This window comes from Coptis chinensis, chromosome 7 (genome assembly GCF_015680905.1).
Source record: "Coptis chinensis isolate HL-2020 chromosome 7, ASM1568090v1, whole genome shotgun sequence".
In the NCBI taxonomy this organism is placed as follows: domain Eukaryota; kingdom Viridiplantae; phylum Streptophyta; class Magnoliopsida; order Ranunculales; family Ranunculaceae; genus Coptis; species Coptis chinensis.
Window position 1 is genome coordinate 64782400 of NC_141462.1, and position 8175 is coordinate 64790574.

At 37.5% G+C, this 8175-nt stretch overlaps 1 non-coding gene across 1 annotated transcript; it reads right to left on the reverse strand.

Annotated features, from left to right (window-relative positions):
- Nucleotides 1–1104: 1104 nt before the first annotated feature.
- On the reverse strand, nucleotides 1105–1210 carry LOC147488409 (small nucleolar RNA R71). Its single transcript, XR_015203356.1, has one exon. It is a non-coding gene; the product is annotated as a small nucleolar RNA R71 (small nucleolar RNA).
- Nucleotides 1211–8175: the final 6965 nt, after the last annotated feature.

Below are 8175 nucleotides of genomic sequence, written 5' to 3' on the forward strand. Positions count from 1 at the left end.
AGTGTTTCCAGTGTGTTTCTGCAGTGTTGCAAACACTTAATATCTGGAACACCAGCCAATAAGGAGAGGTTCTAGAACTCCAATTGCTCTAAAGTTTTTACATAAATAAGTAGGATCTGTCAGGAGTCTGCAGTAAAAATTTGGAAATTTTTGGCTTTGTTTTGATGGGTTAACCATTTGGTTGTTTGTATTGTATCCGAAAACTGTTTCGTAAACTTTTCAGGGCAGTAGAGGGTTTTTCATAGCTCCGATTAATCTGAAATTTTACAGGCTACTTGATAGACATCTTAGGAAATTACTGTAAAAATTTCAAATTTTTTGGAGTAAGATAAAAGGCCTAAAATTCGAAAACCCTGAGGCACGACCTGCGCCCAAAAGGAGCGCACCCGCGCCCAAAACACTGGACATTCGAAAACCCTGAGCGCACCTGCGCCCAAACAGAGGGCACCCGCGCCCTCGAAGGAAAATTCAGCGTGAACAGTCTAATTTTCACAGGTTAGTTCAAATTTCTATTTCTTCAAGTTACTCAGTGTTTCTAACTTGTTAAATACACTGAGATCGCGTATATAAGACGGTATTCAAACGCGTAGCAAGGAGGCATTCAGGTACTCCTTCTTCCACTCCTCGCCTCTTCTGTCAGAGGAGTTTTAATTCTAGTATAATCAGGCTTGTTTTTCGTAGAAATAAATACAACACGCCTATCTAGAATTTCACACACTACACTTGCATCAATGGCTAAAGAACAAGAGACTCCTCTCTCTGATTTTTATAAAGCCCTAAACGATGGCCCTAAGTCGTGCATCGTTCTTGCAGACCTAGTGGGGGATTTTCGAATCCCCCCTAATATATTTAACTTGTTACCGGTTTTTCATGGTTTAGACCACGAGAAGCCTTACCAGCACATGCGTAGGATAGACCAAGTTCTCACTACATTCCATCATCCTAGCGTAAGTCCAGATCAAGTTAAACTTAGGGTGTTTCCTTTCACCCTAGCCGACAAGGCAGCGTCTTGGTTAACTGCCCAAACGCCAAACTCTGTGAACTCATGGGCTCAACTTGTTCAATTGTTCATGGAACAGTTTTACATACCCCTAAAGACAGATGAAATTCTTCAAAAGATTAATTTCTTCCGCCAGAATCCTCATGAATCCTTTTCAGAAGCCTGGAATCGTTTCATTGATCTTCTCATTGAATGCCCGCATCATAATCTTGCGAAAGACACGCTTGTTCGTGCTTTTCTTCAAAGGCTTTCACATTATCATAAGGAGGTTCTAGATATCATGACCGGGGTAGTTTTCTTAGTAAAGGAGCCTTGGAGGCTTATAAATTCTTAGAAGATCAATCTAAGAAGAACAATAATTGGGGAGGAAACGATTCCTCCCGCCCCTCTCCTTCTCTTGAGGTTAAACATGATCCCGAAGCTTAAAACTCTTATCGATGCCCTCACTAAAAAGGTAGATGCCATCTCTGTTCAATAACAACCCACTCTAGTCATGAACATTAACTCTACTCGTTGTAATGTCTGTTGTAGTCTTGAGCATTCCGACTTCTATTGTCCTCTTGTCTATGCACAAACACCACCACAACCATCACACTTCAACCAATTAACTCAACATCAAGGACAAGGGAACTTAGGTGACTAGAATAGAGGTTTAGTACCCATAACCTAGAACTATCAACATCAAGACATGAACGCCAACAAGCTTTAATTCCAATACAACCATCTACGACAAAGTAGTAGTGATCTTGTTGGAGAAACAAAATCAAATTATGCAACAAAACTCCAACTTGATGAAAGATCGGATGATCAAAACTCTAATATGATGAAACAAATGATGCAAATGATGCAGTCTTTGTGCCAAAAAGGTTATTGACATGTCTTCTAACCAAAATAATAACCAAACCGCATTTTTCCAAGTCAAGCGATTGCCTAATCCTAAGTTAACAAACACCGCCTTCTAAATAAAAAGTATTCAAAGTTGTAATGATAATATAAACCAAGGGGACCTACAGTGATCCACTACCCTTCGTTCAGGAGAGAGTAGTTGATAACCAAGTGACTATGCCTAAAAGATCACCCAAGAAACTATAAATGATACCATACCAAATCTTGTCATAGAAATTGAAGACCCTACACTGTAGAGGTTCCAATATGGAAACCTAGTTGGAAAGTGATAAAAGATAAAGCAACGGTTAACAAATATGTTCCCCCTCATATTAGGTATAGGGATAAAACACCGCATGAACAACTAGATTTTCCTGTAGAAGGTGAAGTTAAGTCTATTGAGAGTATTGTATATCACATTAGTGCTTCCGACGATGTTGTCCCTACACTAGTACATATCCCTCTTATGGAAGAAGACAAAGATCACAATTTTGACTCTTTAAACATAACTGAACTAGAGAAAGAATTTTCAACCCTGCCTTCTGACCATAGAAGAGATGGACTAAACCTCACAATAGACGAGATAGATGAATTCCTCAAAGATGGAGATGAATACCATAATTATATGGATGCGAACAACCTAGATGAGGAATTCGACGAGTTTCTAAGAGCCTGTGATGATCCACCTTCTCAAGCACTACCTAGAGCACCACCCTACCACCATCCACCGAAGTTAATCCCTCATAAAATCCAATCATTCTTCCCCACCCTTTTTCTAACACTTATCCACATTCCAAGTATTTTCCAAAACCATTCATTTACTCACGATCATTCACTTGGACACCTTCTTATTCAACTAAGTTAAGGCCAGTAGAAAGTTTTGGAGCTTGATTCTGTTTGGTGGTGTATTCCATGTTAACTATTTATGGAAAGATCCACAATTATTTAGATTATTGATATATGGGAAACTGCATGTAAATACATATATATCACTTTAAGTCTAGGGAATCTGACTTTAAAAGACCCACGTTTTAAAACAAATTTTTACAAACCTATTTTCAAAAATTTGTTTGGGGGTGGGGTGTTTGGTTTTTCCATGCTTGATCACTAAACTTCCTATTCTTATCCCCACCTCGCTCCCTTTAAGATTAGCTAGATTTCTCATTGTTTGTTGTTTTGATGTTGTTTTTTTTATTATTTTTAGTAGATAGGATGTTACGTTGTTAAATTCGTGAGTTAACTTTGAATTTGGTAGTTAAATGTTGTTTGAATTTCAATTTTAATATAATGTTGTTCTTTTCAAATTGTGCATGGATTTTATTGTTAATCCCACCTTCCCGAATTGTTTGGGGGTGGTATTATTTATTATATCATGATTTGTAGAAGATCCTCCATTTTAGAGTTTGTTTTGGAGTGAATGTTAAGAATATTGTCGTAATTGGCATACCTATGATTAGATGTGGTGGTAGGATGAAATCTAAAAGAGTTTAGAAGTTACTATTCTAAATCCAGTATAAAAGATATTAGGGTTGTTATAGAATCAAGAATATGAGTTGTTTCCGTTTTCGGGTTCGGAAATTTTATTGTTTCCGGAAATTGCCTTAAAGCTTTTTGGCAACCTACCGATTCGTTTTAACAATTCAAAACCAATAAAAACTTCATTCATTCTACACTCACAACCCACACTACACCTAACTTCCATCTCTCACCTTTCACTCCCACGTTTCCCGTTGTTCTTCACCATTTTCACAAATCAGCACCTCGGCCTTTGCTTGATGGGAGCGCTCTCGATCCTAGCCATTTTCTGAAATTTTACACTGAGTGCACCTGCGCCCAAGTTGAGCGCGACACGTGCCCAAAACACTGTAAGTCAAAAACACTTGAGGCGCACCTGCGCCCTGACTTTCGTAGACCAGGAAATTTCCAATTTTCTGTGGGTTGTTCCCGGGTGATTTGTAGCGTTCCAGAGCATAGTTTTGAGATGACATCTCCTACAATAATACCGGAACAGTCTTTCGAAGATTTGTTTCAAAGTACTACTTATGGTGCTTGGTTTCGCAAGGTGATCACACACGTAGGCTGGGAACCACTTATGGTTCTTGCTAGCATTTGTTCTTGGACTTGCCATGCCCGCTGAAATACAAGACCCATGATGCTATTGGGTAGATAATATGCATGTCTACACTTATGACTTTTTGCATGAGGCTTATGGGGCAGGCATTTTCCGTATCGAGGACCAAGGGGAATATAATGTCGCCCTTGGTAGCCTGTCCATGAACATAGGAACTGTTATGTTTTAGATCATGCTAAACATTTTAGGGGAATGGCGTTTTTTCTTCTGTGAATGATGCCACTTGCAGCGTCTTTCTTGCTTTAGCCACGGGACGTATGTGCCATGACCTTCCCAGAACCTTGATATCTAGTTTAGCACGAGCCCATAGCATGAGGCATATCTTCTTATGCCTGTTTCAGTTTGCCGTATTATGCTATGTTTCTTCCCTATTTTTTGTGCCCGTTTCACAGATTGGGTTGGGGTCGAAATTGTGAGACCCACCAATTGTATTATCCGATCTTTCCATGCAATGACTTGGCAAGGGTGGAGGATACAACCTCATCAGGTTGCACCTTACACCCCATCCGACCAAGTGGCACTTAATAGGTTAGCAATCATAGATGGTAAATGGTGTGAAGCATGGCAAATTATCATGGCATGGCAGGGATGCCATGAAACCCTCACTTTTTATAGAAGAGGAGGATGACGAAAAAACGCTGGAGTGGAGATAAGTTTTAGTTTCAGTTAGTGTCCGCTTATGTCCCAAGCAATTTATTTCTTGTTAACCCCATAATGGATGGAACTCTTCTAGAGTTCGTCGTTTTCTTTTCTATATTAGTATGTTATAACCTTGTTTTGCAGATGTTCCGAATTTCACGCCGTTTCCATGGTATTTTTCCTACCCTCTCTATTTAAATACTTTGAGGACAAAGCATGTTTCTTGTTTGGGGGGTGGGCATAGAAACACGGTAATTAAGACATCTGTTAGGATATAGATATGTATAATATGCATTTGTTTTCAAGTTAAAAATTTCAAAAATATAAATAAATAAGTTTATGCTATACACTTAGGAATATTGGTATTGTTTTCTTTCTCTATGCTCTTAACAATCTAGAAGTCTCAATGAGCTTTTTTGCATCGTAATAATTGTTAGAAACTTAGGTAAATATGTAGGTAATAATCTTTGCATCTATCTATAAATATATTACATGAGTATCTATGATTGTTAGCAGTAAGTTTCTGAAATCTAGGCTAGAGTACTTATTCTACAAATCCTGTGAGAATATAGCCTAAAGCCTTATATGAAGCGAAACATTTGAGAAATGACACAAGGGAGAAGTAAAATCCGGATAGAGAAATCACACGTCCACTTGCTTGATCACTATGTCATATCCTAAGCAAGAATTTAGGCCCTCTTTGGATCGATATAGCCAGAAATTCAAACCTATGAATTATTTTCCGCTAGTCGCCCCTCTGAGCCTTTCTTTAGCCTTCCATAAACCACAATTCCTTTACCCCTTACAAAAACAAAACAAAATAAAAAATTCAACTTACCCAATCTAGAATAAGTCTGAGAATAGAATGAGTGAAGAAAGAAGAAGAGAAAAACCTGTGTAAACAAAAATTAGTTAGTTGCTTCAGAAAAAGAAAAGAAGTTCCATCCAAGGAAAAATAATAATAATAATAATAGAAATAAATAAAAACTCCAAAAATAGAATAAAAGGGAGTCAAAAGCCAAAGAAAAGAAAAAGAAAAATATGGCTAAGGATGGAAACAAAGTATAGAAGCAAAAGAAAATAACAAGGTTTTCTCTAAGTTACATAATATGAAGACTCTATTATCTCAGACTTGTCCTTTTGAATATCCATTTCCTTCCTTCTTAAACCATCTCCTAATCCCCGCAATACCTAATAAAGACCTCTAGCTCAATTAGGAATAGGTTAGTGTGATAGTAAGTGGCAGATGTGTTTGATCGACTCCGGCTTCCTTGTTTGTTATTGAGATTGTAAGGTAAAGTGTGCCCACCGCATTAATCGGAGTAGCTTAAACTTGAGCGGAAAAAATCGAGTGGTTTTTGTCTTGACATTTATGTGAGGACCTACTTAAGGATGCTATTCCGAGTTTTCAGAAACGAACCTGCTAGGCATTTCATAGTATTACTCATAGTATATATATTTGTATCATAGATGATTGATTATTATGCATATATTAGTTTCGGTTTTTGACTTGGTTATTCTTATTCAATTGCTAGTGAGATGTATAGATAGTTGAGACATGAATGAGGAAACAATAGTTTTATTTCTTAGTCGTTGTAGTATAGATGAAGTTTGTGAGTACCTTCACTGGAAAACTCTCACGAGACTATAACTCGTCCACTAGGGAATTCCTAGTGGTTTAAGGCCTTGTTGCATATGGTCAATGCAATCGCACTCAGCGAAACGAGAGTAGTTAGAACTCCATTTTTGGTCACTTATTCTAATTTCTCATATTTGCTTGAAGACAAGCAAAATGCTGTTTGGGGGTGGTTTGATAAGAGCCCAAAACTGTAGTTTTAACCCCTTAACAATCGTACTTTTAGACCAATTATGTGAATAATAAGTAAGAGTTAATACTGATTACGTATTTTTATGCATTTCAGGCTTCAAAGTCCATTATGTGCATAAATGTGTCACTTTAGCGAGATAAAGGAGCAAAGGTCGGTTGCTAAGGAGTTCTGTGATTAAAGGCCAATTTTCAAGAAGACAAAGCCTCTGCAAAGCCCGGTCAAAAGATGAAAAGTCAAAGTCCACGCGGGCAGAAATAGTGCACAAAGTCAACAGAAATTCCGAAGACCATATCTTTGGACTCAGACATCGGAATTGGGCCTACCTTACGTCAAAACGACCGGCTCGGAAAGAGCTTTCCAATGGTCCAAGCCTTGGCCCAATAAGAGGAGCCAAAGTGGACGAAAAGTCTGTCAAAGTCAACTACAGCTGAAGAGGCCTTTTTGGACTAAAAGTATTGGGTTTTGGGCCTGATTCTCTAGCCCGAAACATGGATCCAAGCCCATGCACGATTTTTGGATCTGAACATATAAAAACCAAAGCTTAGCTCTTTGTTAATGGTAGGTAGTTAGGTTAGGAAGCTAATGTTAATGGAGTTTAGGGTTAGAAAAAGATAGATGTAGATCTAGTTTTGAGTTTTAACCCATTAATTAATTAGTTTTCATACCTTGTTTTAATATAGATTATTGAATCATTGTTAGTTTTCATTAGATTAATAAAGTTAGTTGTTTTTTATAATCTAGCTTCATTTTCCATTAAACATGTATTGCAATTCATTGATTTAGTATTTGTCACTATTAGTTTAAATCAATTCTTACATGAGTAGTTTTCTTTTAAATTCGAACAAGCAAAGTTCAACCCTTTATACCATGTCTTGTTTGATTTGCTTGGGAAATGATAGTATAATGATATTTGAAATTTCACATCACACATTACTCCCACATTGTTCTTTGTGTCGAGTAGTTGAATTCTAATTAAGTCTTGAGGGTTTAAGAGTGGAACGAATCCTGACTCTCTTATATTACTTCGTTATTGAGAGTAGGAATATTGATATAAACACGTATTTACGTAAATTGATTATTTGTGTTTACGCATAGATAGTTAGAATACGTAAAATCACTTTTATCAACTACGACGGAGAATTTTTGTTCTCTATCTTGGTTACAATATAATTTAACATTATTGTAAAAATAAGCAGTAAGCTGAGGTGAATACAAGTTGTCGTCACTTACCAGTAGATGTTGCCATCCTAACTGCAAGATCCTATCGTGGAACCAACCTCCGTAGGTCTCGCTTCCCAACAAGTCTTTGAATGACTGCTAAGGTATGACCATAGGAGATGTCATCACAATAACTACTCTCTAGAAGAGCTACAAACAACCCTGGAACAACTCACAAAAAATCAAAAATTTCCAAGGCTACGAAGGTCGTATGCGGGTGTGCCGAAATAGCCTTGGTAGGTAGGGTGCGGTCATTCGTGTGTGTAATAGGGGTGCAGTGAAAATCAAGAGAAAAAATTGGAGGTTTAAGGTGAGAGATGAAAGTGAGATGTGTGGGTTTTGAGTGTAGAATGAAGGAAGTATATATAGGGTTTTAGTTTCTAAAACGAATCGACAAGTTGCCAAAAAAAAATATTTAAAACAATTGGCCGAAACAAAATATTTCCAAAACTTAAAATGGAAACAACCTATAT